The sequence below is a fragment of the Carassius auratus genome, chromosome 45 (genome assembly GCF_003368295.1).
Source record: "Carassius auratus strain Wakin chromosome 45, ASM336829v1, whole genome shotgun sequence".
NCBI lineage: Eukaryota > Metazoa > Chordata > Actinopteri > Cypriniformes > Cyprinidae > Carassius > Carassius auratus.
In genome coordinates, this window is record NC_039287.1 from 1 (window position 1) to 19,416 (window position 19,416).

The window sequence follows — 19,416 nt, forward strand, 5'->3', positions numbered from 1 at the left end:
GTAGCTAAATTAGACAGGAATGTGTGGAAGTGCAGGAATATGAGAGTGATTTTTTGTGTCTGCTGAGGGGTCTGCTCAATCTCCACTAGTAACAAACCTTGTAATTGGCAGAAGATTGAATGGGTTACTTCATGTAACCTTTGACAGAAGGCTGTGATTATTTAAGCTGTGCTGCTTGCTATTAGCATATGGATGCAGAACCAATTCTAAATCTCTAAATCACTCACTATGACCGAACTGACCCTGAATACAGCAGACTCGGCTGAAGTAGAGCTGTAGACTCGAAAAACACAACTGGGAATGTGGTTGGAACCGTGATCGTGTGGGCGATGTGAGTTTGAGTCACAATTGATCCCATTCCTTCCCTTCTTGTGTAGACCTGCCATAATTTTTATATTGTTGGAGAACCTACTTTGAAACTGTACAGTAGCTTTCCAAGTCAAACTAACCTTTTGTAAAAGTACTGTAGTCAACTACACTATAAGATACTAAAAAATATCCTAAAACTACTTTGGAGCCTCCTGAGGGGAGCAATGTGTTTATTTTTAAATACACAATTATCAGATGATATAATTTAATCAGATCTTGCACTTATGCATTGATGGTTTTAATTGAGTGAATAATTATCATTAATTACTAATAGTTACCATTATACTTTATAACTGCATTCTATTACTACAAAAAACCTTTGAATGCATATAGCTCGGTTGATAACAACAGCTAAATAATTTATTATAAAAAGACTTTAAATGCCACAAAATCACCAAATAGTTTTGGATCCGTTCATTAACGTGAAACAAAATTTTGAAGAATTCTTTGGACATTACATACTCTAGAGTTTAGGAGAACATGGCTTACTGATTGATTGTCGGAAATTAAGAATGCACTGTTGTTTTTCAGCATTACTTGTTCAAGTGCCAATCTAGATGCTACTGGGCAAAAGCTGAACCCCTTGTTTGCTGCTCATTCTCATCCCTTCAGTAATATTTAAGAAATGCACTGCACACTGAATCTGTTCACTCTGTATCCGTATACTGGGGTCTGAGATTTCGCAAATGAATGAACATAAATTTTAAGCAGGAAGGTATAGTATTTTCTGTTTGCAGACTCTCTGTGCCTTTTAAGGCAATCTGATTATGTCGGCACTCGCTGACCTTCCTCCATCAACCCAGGTTTATTGGTCAGGAATTCCAGAAATGCAAAAGGAAAAAATAAGTGGAGACACCTGCAAGAACTATTTTTAGAAAAATGTCTTGAGAACATGAAGGTATTCCTTGAATGCTGGAAACTATTAATTAGGATATTAAGATTCAAAGTGGTATTTCTAAAGGGACTTGTAATGCCAGATCTCCACCAGCCACTTTCACTCAGGGGAGAAAGAGAGCAGTAAAAAAAGGATGGGAAAAAGACAGATTAGATTTGCAATTCTTGTTCTTTCTGATGTTAAAAAGAACTAATTTGAAATTGAAGTGTGAAGCAATTGAAAGAAAGCGAAGAAGAGAAATCAAGATCCAAAGACAGAAGGTAGAGAAGTGAGAGTCTAGCTGCAGGTGCTTCAGAACTCATAACAGAGCCAAAAAAGGAAAAGAGCCTTTCACCAGCTGCCAAAGTATTCCTGTAAAAGTGCTCTTTTGATGAATACTTGAAAATACAGACAGGGAAAAAGGGAAAAGGCAAGTTTTAGGTGGACATGTATGCCTTTAATGTGGTCCACATCACCATTTGTGATGCCAAAATGATTACATCATTTAATCTATTCTTTTCTTCTATGAATCCATTTATTTAATAAACTTGAACTTTAGGTTTTAGGTTAAGGCTTGGGGAAGTATTACCAACACAAACTGAATACTCCCTTACTCTTTTTCATGACCCAAACTCTGAGGATTTATCAGTTGGCTGGAGGTTGGGCTTCCACCTCCATTACAAAAAAAATGGAAAGAAGGCGGGAAAACACAGCGACTCATTAGTCAACATCTGGAAATAATTAGATTAAATGGGGTTTGGAGTGTGGCTGGCCTACCACTCCAATCCCCTTGTGAAACACACACATCGAAATTACGCATTTGATTCAAGTTTTGGGTTTCTTTTGAGCGACCAACAGAAAATGTTGAATGCTGCTCTGACTGGGCCTATAGGAGAAGCATCTGGACTTCGTTTAAGGTTATCCATTTGTTAAGGCTCACAAAAAGTGTCTAGATGTTGGCAAAAAAAAAAAAAAAAGCAGCGGGAGAGTGGGGCTGAGTCTGCAGAAGAAGAGACAAATTCCATTTTGAACAAAACTTGTCTTCCAGGGACACAAGTATTTAGATGATTGACAACTATGACTGTAGGCAGCCAATTTCTCCTGTTTAGCAGAAAAAAGGACAATTTGTATGTCCCTTGCATGTGTTGTTTGTTGTTGTGTGGTGAACCATGAGGCCAAACATTTGACAGATAACAATGCTCAGTCATCAGTCCACACCCATCTTCACACAACACATCACTGAGATCTCCATCTTCATGTTTACATGGTGTTGTTGACAGTTGAGACAGCTTAAAATTTGCCCAAGACAGCATATCAGTCGCTTTTCAGTGGGCTTTAGTTTCCTTCCCAGAAACTCAGCACAGATACACATAGACATGCATAACCACACACAAACAACAAGGCATGAATCATCTGCCCACAAGCAGCTGTCCAGACACACTTGTATATGCTTTCTTAGATGTCCTTATATGATAACACACAACTACACCACTGTAGGCTTGGAGTTCATTTCCTCCTGTGTGATGGGCCGTCCATGGGAACTGTGTGGCTTTCCACCTCTAATAAATCATCAAGTGGATTATATATAATACGTATATATATTAAGCCACTACATCATCAGAATATTCATAGAGTACCAAGTACCAATTTAACAAATGTGCCTATCAAACCATCTAAAGATGGTGAAGCTGGTTTTTGGAACATGTTCATTATGGGTCAGCCACCAGCTAGAAACCAGCTACTGCGGCTAATAAGCTATGTTGTTGCTGCTTGCAAAAAACATAGAGGACACAAATTTCCATTCAAACACAAATTTTATTAAAACAGATCAGATTAATCACATGGTGAACATCTTTTTTCTGTCAGGGGTCCTTGGCAGGAATGCTGTATTGAGTAATCCGGATCGGAGCTATCAGGTTTTAATAATTGTGTACAGACTTATATTTTTGCCAAGTTTAGATCCAGCCAAGCATGCTGTACAAACATTATCTTAGATTTTGACATTAGTTCAGTTAATGTTTGTCAGGTGTCCAATTATAGTCAGATGGATGCATTATCTGACTTTTGAAGTAAAATATGTATTTGTGATGTTAAACAGTCCATTTGTTTAAATTTTCCTTGCAGAAACGCAGCACAACTGAAGCAACTTCAGGATCAGATCCTTCTCGAGCCAGCAACAGCAGCTTCCCCCTCCTCAGGAAGTCCCGCCTCCATCTCCACCTCTCCCACCTCCTCCATCCGTTCCAGGAGCTTGGAGAGTAGCACCATGCAGACAAGCACCTTCAACTACGCCCGGCCCAAGCAGTTCATTGCTGCGCAGAGTCCAACAACAAGAGGGGATCGATTGGATACAGCACGCAGTCCTCGACCCCTCAAGCTCCAGTCCGATGTCCCCCACAACATCCCACAAACCCTTCAGCCGCGTCACACTTCCACCCTCCAGCAGCAGCCTCCACTGTCTAAAGGAAGCAGCGTGGAGTCTCCCAGCTCGCCTTCTTTCCCGCCACCCCCTCCGCCCTTTCTCAGCTCCAGCACTTTATCCTCTCCTGCTGGCTTGCCACAAGACTTCCCTCCTCCACCTCCACCGCCCCCCACCACCTGTCACGCTGAGCCCCACTCGCTCAGACACCTCCTCGCCGTTCACGTCCACTCCCCAATCACCAGCTGGGTTTCTGGTGTCTTTGCTCCCAGGCACACCACCTCCACCACCAGTGAATGTGTTGGGGCTGCCCAAGGGTAATGGCACAGTGTGAGTATTCACAATCATCTGTTTAAAACACATCCCAAATGCTTTTCGAAGGTGGTGCAGTCCTCCTGGTTTTTAAGTCTGATGTCACACATTACCGTTTTTAGGTCCAATCGCTATATCAGGTGTCCAAAGCAAACAACAAATGGAAACAAACTCACCACTAAAAAAATTATGATCCTAACCTTTTTATCTCCATAATAAAAATTCAGGTTCCTTGTGTCACAACTTAACAAGCTGATTCTCTATACTAAAGACAAAGCACTTAATCTTGAGCTCCAATAAAGCACTATCAAGGGCATATAGAGTGAACCCATGGACTAATAAGTAATTTGGAGTGTGGCTCTTTCTTTCCAGCTGCATGGAAAAACATGTACTGTATGCATTCTTACATGGCATGTTTAGGTAGACACTGAGATCAATGAGAGCTTGTTGAACCTTGAGGGTAAGGACTGTATTATAGAGATTTCCCTCTCTCATTCTCAAGCCTATACAATAATGTAAAGCACGTCGGTTTAGTTGAGAATGAGTGTTTTTATAGGGATAAAAAAAAATCTGCTCACTCTCATGTAGTTTGAAACCTGTATGACCTTCTTTACTCTATTGAACATCAAAAGAGAATTTTTTTACAGAATATCTAAGATGCTAGGATATGACCAGTGACCGTCAAGCTCCAAGAAGATTAAAAACAAACAAAACATTGATTCTTGTGTCTTGTATGCATCGCAATGCACCAGATGAATGAGATTTAAGAGCTATGTGGTGGAGAAGATTTTGAGATTTTAATGACTTCTATATTAGAAACAACATTTTTGACTTGCAAAAAGTGAAGTACTAAAATTACTAAAAACTTAAATAAAATCAAAACCACGTGACGTAGCCAAATTACTAAAAATAAAACAGTAAAAATAACAAAGACAAATCCAAAATATTAATAAACACTATAGTAGTTTATAAGTAATATTAAAATAACACTGGCACAGACAACCTCTGCTCACTGTCCACTTTCATTATATGAACGGTGTTCAACATGCGTTTGTTATTCAAGAAGTGGTAAAAATGACCATTTTTTATTTAAGCTTTATTTGAAAGGTATTTAATCAGTTACATCTCACAATAATGGCCCTGGTAATGCTTCAAACAAACATACTCAACCATATCCCAAAACTGCAAATGATGTGCATGCAAGCTGAACAAGAGTTTTTTCCAGAGATTGATTTGATGTTGCGCATGATCTATGATTAGGATCTTCAGTAAATATGGTCTAAAACCTGAGTTTAAAACACTCATCCAGAGTTTTTTTTTTCAAAGCTACTGCTCCTATTGTCCACCTCTTCCTCTCTGTTTTCTCCATTATCTTCCACGAGTTTAATTCCTCCCTGTAAAATACACACCAACAGATAACAAAAATTATTCTTGCTTCCCAGTGCATATGCAAAAGAATATGTCCCACATTATTCTTGTCAATGCCAACTTTCATATTGCACTGTATTATAAAAGCTGCGGGTCTGTTCATTTGTTTTGTGTATGTGCTTTAAACCTAGCCTCTACCTAGAAAGGTTTTATGGACAGGGAAAAATAATTCTGGTGTAACCGTTTCCCACTTGTATCTGTGTTTAAGAAATGAACCGCTACAGATTCTGTACTTAGAGAAATTCTTTGTGTGCTTTGTGTTGCTTTTGAAGTCTTTTTTCATTATTTTCTGATTGTGTTTTAACAGATCTTTGCCACGTAAGACTACACCCCGCACACCGCGTATCTTCTCTGATTCAGAGATCCAGGGCTCCCAAAGACGCCGTCATACAAGACCTGGAGAGAAAACTACGCTTCAAAGAGGAAAGACTTAGCAATGGACAGCCAGGTGTGTGTGTGAGAGGTTTATGTTTGTATTACTAAAAATTACAGTAACATCATTAATAGTACTACCACACTAGCTTTACTAGCATTGCCATCTTGAATATAATGTAGTCTAATCAATAACACATGCACTCATGTTTGGGTATATTCGGTAACTATTTTTCTTTTAAAGGCATTGTTACCCCCCAAGGTGGGAAGTATATATGTGTGTGTGTGTTTAGTGTAACTTTTCATGAATATAGGGATGCACGATATTGGATTTTGGCCGATGCCGATATCGATATATATACAAATTTTTCACCTGATATATTTAAACTTTAATTTTACTGAAGAGAAATCCATGTATCTCTTCTGTACTGATTCTACCATAAATGTATTATTTTACAAATGTAGACAGACATTCACATCTGAAAAACAGGTCAATTATTTCACTTGGAGAATATTGGTTTGGCTCATCGGCAGAAATATTCATATCGGCCGATACCGATGATGGTCATTTTAAGCTTTTATCGGCCGATACCGATGTTGTGCCAATATTATCGTGCATCCCTAATGAAATACAGCTGATAAACTGAGAAAATTACCTTCCACCATCAACAACTCCAACTAAAATGACCAATCGCTATAGGAGCTCTTAAATGAACCCACAATGCATAGCTAAAACCCACTACATGTTCAGCATTAACCTTGAATTTACTAGTACAGGCCACCAAATAATTCTCATGCTTTTGCGTGTGTGAGTGTGTGTTTTCTCACACACTAACCCAGGCTCTGACAGATTAATCCTGCTTGCTTTCAGAAGTTAACCTATGAGGAGAAGATGGCTCGTAGACTGCTGGGTGCTGACAATGCTGCCACAGTGTTTAACACACAACAGGTGGAGGAGGAGCCAGTTACACAGGTATAAACACACACACAGACAAAGATTCACACCTACACAACTTCTCCATTGTGTCACAGTAAACAAAGCTATTGTTTGTAATTGGCTGGTTTTTAAACATGCGTTATAAATAAAAAGCATCCGTTACAAATCTGTCCACACACTTTTTCCGATGACTACCAGTGTACGGCTAGGCTGTTGGATGTAGTTTAGAGCATTGTGGTTTGCCTGCGTGCTTGTAAATGCTTCATAATTCGGCTAATAGCTACGAGCTCCCGCATGCGCTTGCCCATATGCATTGGGTTCATTGTAAAGTGATGTCATTTTGGCGAGGAGAACGTGTCGGTGAGGCGTTTTGGAGGTGTGTGAGCAGGTAAGATCATAAAAGAAGGATCAGCAGCCCAACACAAACACACATTACCAATAATGTGTGTGATTGTAAACTTTTGTGCAGTAGGTATGTAATCTGCGCAGGATGTGACCTCATCCTCAATCCCCCTGCCTGTTTTCTGATCTCTTTACAGGAAGGCAGCTCAGCTGACTCAGAGTCTGTCCCTCAAAAGGTTATTCATACTCGTCTGTCTATTACAAACATCAAGCAGCAGCCTGTCTGTTCTCCATATATTTCGCTCTTCTATCAGTCTGTCTCACTGCTGTATTTCCCTTTGCTTCAACTCATGAGATCACCCCCACTTGTTTAATTCTTTCACCCCTTTGTGTGTGGTCACCCCCATGTTTTGGCCAGTCACTACTGTTTGCGATTGTGTGTTATCTCTATCCCCTGTGTTTTCTTCTGTGTCTCCATTTATGGAATATTTGCGTCCTGATAATGCACCACGGTAAAAGTCCTTGGCGGCGATATGTGTGGTGACTACTGTACGCTCTTGAAAAATCATCAAATACAGAGATATAGACTGCAGTCTTACTAAACAACTTAGCAATGTATTCAGTGTTTGTACTGAACCCAAAACTTCATTTGGAAGAAAGCACAGTTTTTGAAATAAATAAATACTTTATTTCATCATGGATACATTAAATAAGGGACGGTAGACACTTTTGCATTGATTCAAACGTTTTTTTTTATTTTTATAAATATATGCTTATCTTTTAAACTTTCATCAGAATCTTGATTATTTGTCAGTTATTAGTTTCCACAAAAAACATTAAGCAAAATTGAACTGTTTTTAACATTAATAATCATAATATATGTTTCTTTTACACCAAATTCTGAAGGATCATGTGACACTGAAGACTAATGGCTGTTCAAAATTCAGCTTTGCTAATTACATTTTAAAATATACTTATTTATTTTAAATTCATAATATTGCTGTTTTACTGTATTTTGGATTTAAATAAATCCAGCCTGTAAATACAGGTACAGATAAATGCTTTTTCAAAAACAAAACAAAAAAAATTGCCTACCCCAGATATGTTTATCTCAACTAAAATTTTTATAAATAAAATGTCATCCACATATTTCAGCATACTGTAGCTGTTGTAACAAATTTCTAGTGCTGGGGTTTATTTTGTGATAATGACACAGATACTTGCCAAAATCTTAAATGGACATGAAATAGAACAGGAGTTGAAATTATTTTATGTAAAAAGAAACTTAAATCTAGATTTCATGAAAATAATACAGTAATTTCCTTGGCCCGCAGTCAATCATCCAGTTTAGCAATCATTATACAAATAGATTTGGCCACCGAAATCAACATCATATGAAAAAAATGTGGGGAAAAAAACTGTGCTGGGTGCCCAACATCATCATGTGTCTTGTTATTGCTAACTGATCAGAGACCGCATGCGTCTGCTTCGCACATTTCCTACCCTCGAGTAGAGACACTAAAATGCACATGCTTCTCTTCCACTGAACCGTGGGAAGTGGAGATGCTGTTAATGTTGTGCCATAAATTTAAAGTATGCTTGGCGTTGAACACACGTCCTTGGGCACATAGCGGTTGTCTGTGTGTTTTCATAGAAAATGTGCATGCGTGCGTGCTTTTGGGAGGATGTGGCTGGACGTGCAGGAGAACAAGATGGAAAGGGTGCGTTCGTTGTCTACAGATATAGTTATGATGGTGTGTGTTTTTCTTGCTGCAGCTGTGTCTTAAACCTGCAATTATTGTAGTGATGTGTCATCAGCACACACTTTTCTCCAGATGTTCCCTCTGCCTGCAGAGTGAAATAAAAGGAAACGGAAGACTAGAAACGGGCATGATGAAAGAGCATGAGAATGAGGAGAAGGTCATAAGTCAAAACCTTTGTGTTTGTTCGTGTGACAGGAGTATAAAGTGTCCAGCTTCGAGCAGCGGTTGATCAGCGAGATTGAGTTCCGTCTGGAGCGCTCACCTGTGGAGGAATCTGACGATGATGTTCAGCATGATGAAGACACACTCGCGGAGGTTGAACCATTCTTCGACCAGAAGCTCAGGCATTACAAAGTCTTCGAGGGAATGCCTGTGACCTTCAGCTGCAAGGTCATCGGAGACCCAAAGCCAAAGGTGAGAGGTCATCACCTATGCAGTTTAGCATGCAGTTTAGCATATTTACGTTCATGTTGCTTGTAAGCAGATTCTTGTCAGAGACTTCCATGAAAGTACGCTTCACAAGACATTAATTAATGGACTAGAGTTGTGTGGACAACTTGTGAATTATTGTGATGCTCTTATCAGCTGTTAAACATAAGTTACTTAGTTTATTTTTTATTTTTATAATGTAGTTTTTATTACAGTTTGTGGTTTTATACTGCATATTATTGTGGAGATACAGTTCACAGTATAGAGGACATTTTGTTGTTTTAAGGAATTGTAGGCGAGGTGACTGGAATGATTGCTGGTTTATCATCTGTGACTAGGCTGGTTTCATCAGAAGCTCTGCTCTGCTTCACTTCTGAGATCTCTGCCATATATGGCTGTCTCGCTTTCATTGTGTGAGTCTCTCGGACTACCATGAGACCACAGTAATGACTGTGTGATGACAGCGGACTTAAAAAGAAACAACTGTACAAGCTTTGGGGTGTTGTATAACCATGTATATATCTGTGTGTGTTTGAAGGTGTACTGGTTTAAGGATGGAAAGCAGATCTCAAAGCGCAGTGAACACTACCGTATCAGTCGTGATCCGGATGGCACATGCTCCCTGCACACAGCGGCTGCTTCGCTAGATGATGATGGGAACTACACCGTTATGGCAGGCAACCCAGCGGTGAGATATAATGTAACAATATAATAAACACGGCATGATTATATTGTCATAGTTAAACATTTTTATGTTGAAAAGTATAAATCAGTTTGGTCTTGTTTAATTTTAGAAGAATGCAAAGATAAGTTGTGCAACCTAATGTTAATTCTTCTTCTTCTTCTTATTATTATTATAATACACCGTTTAGGTTTTGTTTTTTTATTTTAGTTTTGTTTGGAGATTTTATTTTTGGAACACAGATGGGAACAGTGGATTCAAACTGATCAATTCTCTGTATTCTTACACATGCAACACAAAATTCCCTAAGAGAACATGCATTTCTCATTTGATTTATTTCACATTCATGAACACATTCACATATACACACTTTCTCAAGTGGCTAGTCAGCATGACCAGTGTTGTGGTGGAGATGGATAAACATCGGTAGTCAGGAGGGAGTGACTGAGCAGAAGCAGCAAAATTACTAAAGCCTTTGGAAGGGTCAGAAGTTCAAACACATTAGACACATTCCAGCTTAAATTGACCACAAAATAGTTGTGTGTCATGCATGTCACTTTTCTTTCGTTGTCTTCTCCCTAAGAAAGGCAGATAGCATCAGCTTCTTTATTCAAATGTTTCTCTCTATATCTTCTGTCTTAGGGGAGAGTGAGCTGTACTGGAAGGATGATGGTCCAGGCCGTGAACCAAAGGGGGAGAAGTCAGCGCTCCACACCTGGACACATCCGCAGGTATATAAACACTGGTCTTTTTAACATACACAGCGTGAGGATTACAGCAGGTCCAGTGTCAGGTTTGGTCTATGGGACTAGCACTAATAAAGGGGCGTGTTCCATGTAACGCACACCTGTATATTTTGGACAATGATGCAAGGACCAGTTAAAATGTCTTTTGTGCAGAATAGAATATGTTAATCTTTTTTTAAAGGGTGGGGTTTCCTCTGAATTCATTAAAATATATCTGACCATTCAGGTCTTTGAGGTATTTATATGTTTGATTGACAGAGTCAATATTCTCATAAGGCACTGCTGTGTGCTAACCTATCATTTAACGCTCAAACTTAGATATTATTCCCTACACAAAGTAAGCTCCTCATAAAACAAATATATATTATGTCACTTACTGTATTAAGTTAGATAAAATAGTGATTTTAGCCTATCCTATCTTACCTTTCTTGACTATATAAAAATTATACAAAATGTAATTATATTGACAATCTAAATAATTAATATTACATTTGTTGAAGTAAAATCCTTTAATTACCAAAAACATTAATATGCCACCCTGTTACCAAATCTAATATAGTTATTGTTTTCTTTAAGTACATGTTTGCTATTTATATTTGATTATTCACACTGATAACATGAATAGAATTGACTTAATTTTTTTGTCTTTTTCCAAGACCACGCTCAAGGTCCAGAGACAGCGGTGATGAGAATGAGAACATTCAGGAACGTCACTTCCGCCCTCATTTTTTGCAGGCCCCCGGCGACCTTATCGTGCAAGAGGGTAAACTCTGCCGCATGGACTGCAAGGTGACTGCACAAGCACTGCCACACTCACTTTAGCACGTTGACCATCTCCCTGTACATAAAGCATATTACATGCTTACTTAAAGGCATAGCTCACCCAAACCTCCCCCAGTTTATAATCTGGTCTATTTCTCTCTCTCAGGTTGTTGTCTAACTGTAGTATTTTATTCTGGATCTGTACTGCTGCCCATGTCTGGCTGTGAACTGTGTATGTCAGAATAAAGGCTTACTGTGCCATAGAGGGTTTCACACGATATAAAAAGACCCTGATCAGTAATGCAATCATGCACAGAGCCCTTAATGTCAATGATATTTATAGAACCGATTTATTTCCTCTGGCTTTGAGGCTTTCTAAACTTTCCAGGCCATAGATGTCCCTAGATGCAGTTCAGGAGGTCTGCAATCAAAGTGCCTTTTTTCAGTTAGAGTTCTCTGCTTTTTTTTATTTAGACAGCCTGTTGTTTCAATTCAAGTCATGAGTGCACTCAAGTTAGCTGTAGTGAGATGCTTGATGGACGTTGTAAATATCACACAGGGAATATGCACACCCAGGGGAACTGTACTTGAGCAGTGTGTTCACAAACGTCATGAATATTCTGAGGAACATCACAACCACGGCAGATGGATGAATGAGCATCTCAGCCCCCTGTGTAAACACAACACAAACACATGCACACACTCATAGACCAACCTAAACGACACGTCAGTTGGTGGTCTGTCGCTGGCACACCTTCGGGTGGAGACGGTGTTGTGTTTCTCAGGAATGTGAGAGTTGTTGAAAATAGAGCCCAGGCATTGTGCACAGACTGATTTCCCAGGAGAACCACACACATACAGCCACCAGATACCCTACACCAGACATAAACACTAGCATTAGGGTAGAAAATATTTTAAAAGGGCCAAATGCACTATGATTTACATTTTATAGCAGAGTGGGAAAAAATATATCATGCTAAAAAACAACTGATTGACTTGTCTTTCAAACATAGGTTAGTGGCCTGCCAACTCCTGACCTCATCTGGCAGCTGAATGGCCAGACCATCCGTCCAGACTCCTCCCACAAGATGCTGGTGAGGGAGAATGGGGTTCATTCATTGGTCATCGAACCTGTCACAAGCAGAGATGCAGGAGTTTACACATGCATCGCCAGCAACAGGGCTGGACAGAACTCATTCAACCTAGAGCTCATTGTTGCAGGTACACCACTATCATCTTGTACACAACCATAGTTTTGTTTAGTTTGTAATAATAAAATTTGTGATTTACAGGTGCTGGTCATATAATTAGAATATCATCAAAAAGTTGATTTATTTCACTAATTCCATTCAAAAAGTGAAACTTGTACATTATATTCATTCATTACACACAGACTGATTTTCAAATTTTTATTTCTTTTAATTTTGATGATTATAACTGAAAACTAAGGAAAATTCCAAATTCAGTATCTCAGAAAATTTGAATATAACTTAAGACCAATACAAAAAGAGGATTTTTAGAAATATTGGCCAACTGAAAAGTATCAACATGAAAAGTATGAGCATGTACATCACTCAATACTTGGTTATTAGTTGGGGCTTCTTTTGCCTGAATTACTGCAGCAATGCGGCGTGGCATGGAGTCGATCAGTCTGTGGCACTGCTCAGGTGTTATGAGAGGCCATGTTGCTCTGATAGTGACCTTCAGCTCTTCTGCATTGTTAGGTCTGGCATATCGCATCTTCCTCTTCACAATACCCCATAGCTTTTCTATGGGGTTAAGGTCAGGCGAGTTTGCTGGCCAATTAAGAACGGGGATACCATGGTCCTTAAACCAGGTACTGGAAGCTTTGGCACTGTGTGCAGATGCCAAGTCCTGTTGGAAAATAACATCTGCATCTCCATAAAGTTGGTCAGCAGCAGGAAGCATGAAGTGCTCTAAAACTTCCTGGTATATGGCTGTGTTGACCTTGGACCTCAGAAAACACAGTGGACCAACACCAGCAGATGACATGGCACTGCAAACCATCACTGACTGTGGAAACACTGGACCTCAAGCAACATGGACTGTGTGCCTCTTCTCTCTTCCCCCAGACTCTGGGACCCTGATATACAAAGGAAATGCAAAATTTACTTTCATCAGAGCACATAACTTTGGACCACTCAGCAGCAGTCCGGTCCTTTTTGAAGCGAGACACTTCTGACACTGTTGTTCAAAAGTGGCTTGACACAAGGAATGTGACAGCTGAAACCCATGTCTTGCATACGTCTGTGTGTAGTGGTTCTTGAAGCACTGACTCCAGCTGCAGTCCACTCTTTGTGAATCTCCCCCACATTTTTAAATGGGTTTTGTCTCACAATCCTCTCCAGGGTGTGGTTATCCCTATTGCTTGTACACTTTTTTTTCTACGACATCTTTTCCTTCCCTTCACCCTCAGGATTTTCCTTAGTTGTCAGTTATAAACATCAAAATGAAAAGAAATAAACATTTGAAATATATGAGTCTGTGTGTAATGAATGAATATAGTATACAAGTTTCACTTTTTTAATGAATTAGTGAAATAAATAAACTTTTTGATGATATTCTAATTCTATGACCATTACCTGTATAATAAAATAAAAATAAAAATAATAAGATACCATAAAGAGACATGTCATGATACATGTCATTCTGGTGAAATAATTTTTTTTTACACTAGCGAACAAGATTGGTAAGATTTTTGAAAAAGTCTCATGTTCACCTAGGCTGCATTTATTTGATAAAAAAATACAGTAAAATAGTAATATTTTGAAATATTATGGCAATTTAAAATAAACTATCTATTTATAATTTGTGTGATGCAAAGCTGAATTTTCAGCAACATTACTCTAGTCTTCAGTGTCACATGATCCTTCAGAAAACATTCTACTATGCAGAAACATTTATTTCTTCATCAATGTTGAAAACAATTATGCTGCTTATTTTTCTGGAAACTGTAAGTCCCCCCCCCCCATATTTGTATTAATTTTATATATATTTATATATATAATCTGTGTGTGTGTGTGTGTGTGTTTAGCCAAAGAGATGCATAAAGCTCCATGCTTCATTGAGAAACTCCAGAACACAAGTGTTGGTGAGGGTCACCCAGTGCGTCTCGAGTGCCGTGTGTCTGGAGTCCCATTCCCACAGATCTTCTGGAAGAAAGAGAACGAGTCCTTCACTCACAACACCGACAGGATAAGGTAAGAGAAGACCTTGGGCCAATCGAAGCCCTCCTACAGCCATTCCAAACTACAGTTTAGCTAAATTATTATATTATGGTATATCATGTTAAACACAATTTACCTCATAGATACAGTTAAAAAAATGTTTGTGCACCATGAGCCTGTATATGGCAGCTGTTGGAATCCTGGTTTTTAAAGTTGCTCCTTTTGTACACAAAGTAACCTCACCACAGGCGCTACCGTCTAAGCCAGCTCAGAGAGACGAGAGCAGTTAGTAACAAGCTGTAAAGTCTCCAGTCACTGTTTGTGAATGTGGTTTGCTCTTAAGGATTCAGATTAAAGTAATATGCCCGTGCAACCTGAATAGATAATCCTGCATCTCGATATAATCCTTTGTTTCAGTGCAAACAATGTTGCCACTCATTCTGATGATCAATTCTATTTCCCAGCATTCACCAGGACAACTTTGGTTACCTCTGCATGATCATCCAGCCGGCTCTGAAGGAAGACGCAGGCTGGTACACGGTTTCAGCTAAGAACGAAGCCGGGATCATCTCCAGTACGGCACGTCTCGATGTACACGGTTAGTCAAACATACAGTGGAAAGCTGAAGAATGCATGTAACAATGCTGAGTTATGATTGGTAAAAGACCAAAGTACACTAAATACAAACCAAGTAGTCTGAAGTGGTTTATCTGATCAATGCACTTTCATAAGTTGCTTCATACTAAGAACAAAACTGTATTTAATCGGCCCATTAAAAGCACACTCCCTTCCTCCACCCAGTGTTGTTCCCACAGCGATTAGCCAGCACTGAGTTTGCCATCAACAACAATTTTAACAATACGGATGCATTACCTAACATTAAACCAACATTAACATTAAACTAACAATGGACTGGCAGCCTGTGTGCTGGAGTCTTACGAAAGTTGTTTTATTCACACTAGGGATGTGATTTAACACTGATTGTTCTGATCTCCATCATACCATGATTCAAACTCAACACATCTACGTCTGGAATGAATTGGAACTAGAGTTTGCTCAACACTAACATTTTTGGCTTTGATACCCCAATACTGATTCATTTACCAATATTAAAACTTAATTATTTAATAAAAAACATATATATTAAAGATCTTTACTGTTGCCTTAATATATTAAAAATAAAACACTGAAAGCTAAAATTATAAATTTGTAATGCTACGTGTGAATTTAGGCATTATGATGTTTGAATGTGGATCAGAGTTAAATATAAAATACTGGCCGATAAATGAAAACAAATTGTCATATCAGTAAACGATATGGTAAAAAATTGTATCACGCATATTGACAGTTGTAAATGAAATTTCATAAATGAAATCCAAGGCACAACTTTCAATCAGACAGGGTTAGAGGTGCATGTACAGCACATTTTTCCAAATATAACATCCAAATATTCCAGACATTCTATATATTGTAAAAAAAAAATCGCTACCAAGTTGCTGTGCTCCCGTTGGCACACATGGATGTGAATAATGAAATTGTCTGAACTCCTTTCAAATAACATTTCCCCCCTCTGACTTGCATTTGTATATTTATCCTTTTATTTATATATAATTTATTTGACTTTTTTTTCTGGTATACTGTGTAACCCTAAATGAAACGTTCCAAGCCATACAGTTAAGTCTCAATATGTTTTCTTAATTGAGGAACTACATTGCTTATCTAGACATCAATATTACATCCTCTGAATTCTTCTAAGTGAGAAACCATGTTCATCCTCGCCCTTTCCTTCCCTTGCCTCAGCCCAGTGGCAGCAGACTCACACTCCAAAGCTCAAGAAGGTGCGTCCATCAGCGAGCCGCTACGCCGCTCTGACAGAACGGGGTCTGGATGTGAAGGCAGCCTTCTTCCCAGACGCCAATCCTCTTCCTCCCGGCACCCTAGTGGAGAGTGATGACCTGTAGAGACTAGATCTGGATCTGACCTTCGAATCCCGATCCCTTGATCCAGTGTACTCCATAATCCCCACCCATTTCTCAACATAAACCTCTAGCTGGGGTCGGATGAAAAAGTGATCGATTGACTTTGGATGGCGAGGGAGGAAGCTGCAAAGCATTTCATTATCATTACATCTCTGCCTGAGGAGGACCATTCACTATACTTTTATTTCAGTTGTTTTCTGAGGGGAAGTGTTGTGGGTAATTAAGCGAGGTCATATCCTGCTTACTGGTTCGCTGACGCACTTAACCTACACACACACACACACACACACACACCAGCACGTGCTTTGAGGAAGGAGGTAGTATATCGATGATCACCTTGTCTTTCATCTCTAGATTTTACAAGTGCCTAAGAAATATTTAATTTTCAAATTAAATGTAAAATAATAATAATTAAATAACTATTCAAGTTACTATCATCTAGCTGTGCATGTTACTATGGTGCCAACACAATACACATTTTATGTATTTAGTTATAGTGCCTTAGACCTATAGATATTTATGAAACGCTGGAAGAAATGTCTTCCTCTCCAGCACAGGAAACAGGACTCTTTTTGGGTGGTTTGGTGGGGGGCTGGTTCTCTGGATGAAGGGAACAGGGCTGTGGAAAGATGCACACTGGCATAGACAGAAGCTGCATCTGGATCTCAGCTCCAATGCAGAGATGTCACACAAGGCCGGGCCTTAATGAGATTTTCCCACCGTCTTTTTAGGAGAGATAAAAAGCAGAGACTGATGTGTCATTAACATGAGTGATGAGAGTTTTGCAAGTGTTGGCTGACTGACAGGTTTGGACAGATGTTTGTTGTGTTTCCGTGGATGTGATGAGGAATGCCTATGATGGAAGTACAGGAAGCAGAATCGACGCATGCATGTTTGTGGAGGACGGGCTGATTGTGTATGAAGGCGAGATCTATACGAGTATTACTGATTTTAATGATTATGGTGCATGGAATGATGAGATGGTAATGCTTTGACCGGTAGGCTTCAGTCTTCAGGTTTGGAATTACAGAAACATCCAAAGATGTGATACTGTTTTATATTTCATTGACTTTTAAGTAACTCACACATATTCCGTCTTGCAACGCATTTGTTAAGATATTAGCGTTCTCTAAACATTTTCTTTCATCAGTCGAGTATCAGATACTCAGTTCACATAGTTTAGCCTTCATCTCGCACACAGTTGCAACATATATACAAAACAATATAGCATAACAATATACACAATATAAGCCTGTGATTTGAATATGCTTTTTTTTCTTACATAGCTGTTTATCCTTTAAATAGACAGATATGAGGAGGTTCTTACTTTGCAGTATTTTCTGTTTTCCAAGCCAACCTGTGCCTGTATACGAACTGTTCTCCTTATTCTGTTCTGGTTTATGAATGGTAAAATAAATAAACATCTCTGAAATAGAGTTTGGGTTGAGTCCAGTTGCTCTTGGCAAAAACATCTCTCAAAGATGAATTAGCTTTTTTGATAATCTGTATTATGATGGTGAAAAGGCCAGAATTTAACCCCTTTTATTAATACTTAAATTATTTTTATATGAATTGGGGCTTTAACTCATCTGTAAGTGTAATGTAGCACAGCTTATGTGGATGCTGAAAATAACTATGACAACACAAAGCGAGTCATATCCTCCACGCATTGACCTGTGACCTCAGTCATCCCAAGTATGGAACATGCAGCCATAACCCAAAAATTCCAGTGAACTAAAAATAACCTTAATCCAATCCAGATGGACCAAAACTGCTCTTACACAATGATACGTGTGACCTCAGAATTCCACCGAGAATTTCACAAGATTTGACGCAGTCTGTAAATACAGTTATTGCATCAGAATAACACAAATATGCAGTCAGCTCACATGCTTTACTGGCAGAAATCATCACAATGCCAGCTGTAGTCCTCCATCCACCAGCAGAGCCTGTCCTGTGATATAAGGAGACTCCAGGAGGAAAAGAACAGCCTGGGCCACCTCTGCAGGTTCCCCAAAACGGCCCAGTGGAATTTTTCTCACCACTTCTTCCTTCTCCAGCCCTGCCGTCATCTCTGACCGAATGAATCCTGAGAGGGGAAGGTGAAGCAAATTTTCAGTGTTACTCATATGACTGCTAATGAGCAGATAAATAGGCAAAAGAAGCAGTAGAAGAAAAAGATAGGACAAACGACCTGGAGCCACCAAGTTCACTGGTATATTCCGGGTAGCAACTTCCTTCGCCAGTGAGCATGTGAATCCGGCTTTACTGGTGCTGTACACACACTGACCGGAGTTACCCTTCACACCCTATGTTCACAACCACCACTGAACCTGAGGAAACGTGATTAAACCTAAGCCTACTTGATCATATTTGATACACACATCTAAATTAATGATGTGGGCACAATCTACTACAATCCTCACCCTTTATACTTTTTTAGAAGGTTGAAGCACTTTTAGAATAATTCTAAAAATGTCCCTCTTTTGTGCTTTTTTAAATCTAGTAAAAGTAAATGTAATAGTAAATTGTATTATTGTTATGCTATATATATTTTTTTTTATATTTCATATGAAACGTCTATTGTACTGAAACAATTTAGATTATCCATACTTAATTTTTAGAACAAAATCATGATAAATGTGGGTACCAATTATGATACAGAAATATTTATTTGTGCATCTCTCAGTCATCTTTGTATTACATTGTATTATATGGTTTGATATAATATTCCAAGCTATCAGAATTGCATCTTGTTTTTTGTAGTTTTTTTTTTTTTTTTTTTTTGCCATTTAAATATTAGCAAGTGCACTA

The 19,416-nt window shown here is 38.8% G+C and overlaps 1 pseudogene; it reads left to right on the forward strand.

Moving 5' to 3' along the window:
* Window positions 1-3,367: 3,367 nt before the first annotated feature.
* Window positions 3,368-18,038, forward strand: LOC113062667 (palladin-like; annotated as a pseudogene).
* Window positions 18,039-19,416: the final 1,378 nt, after the last annotated feature.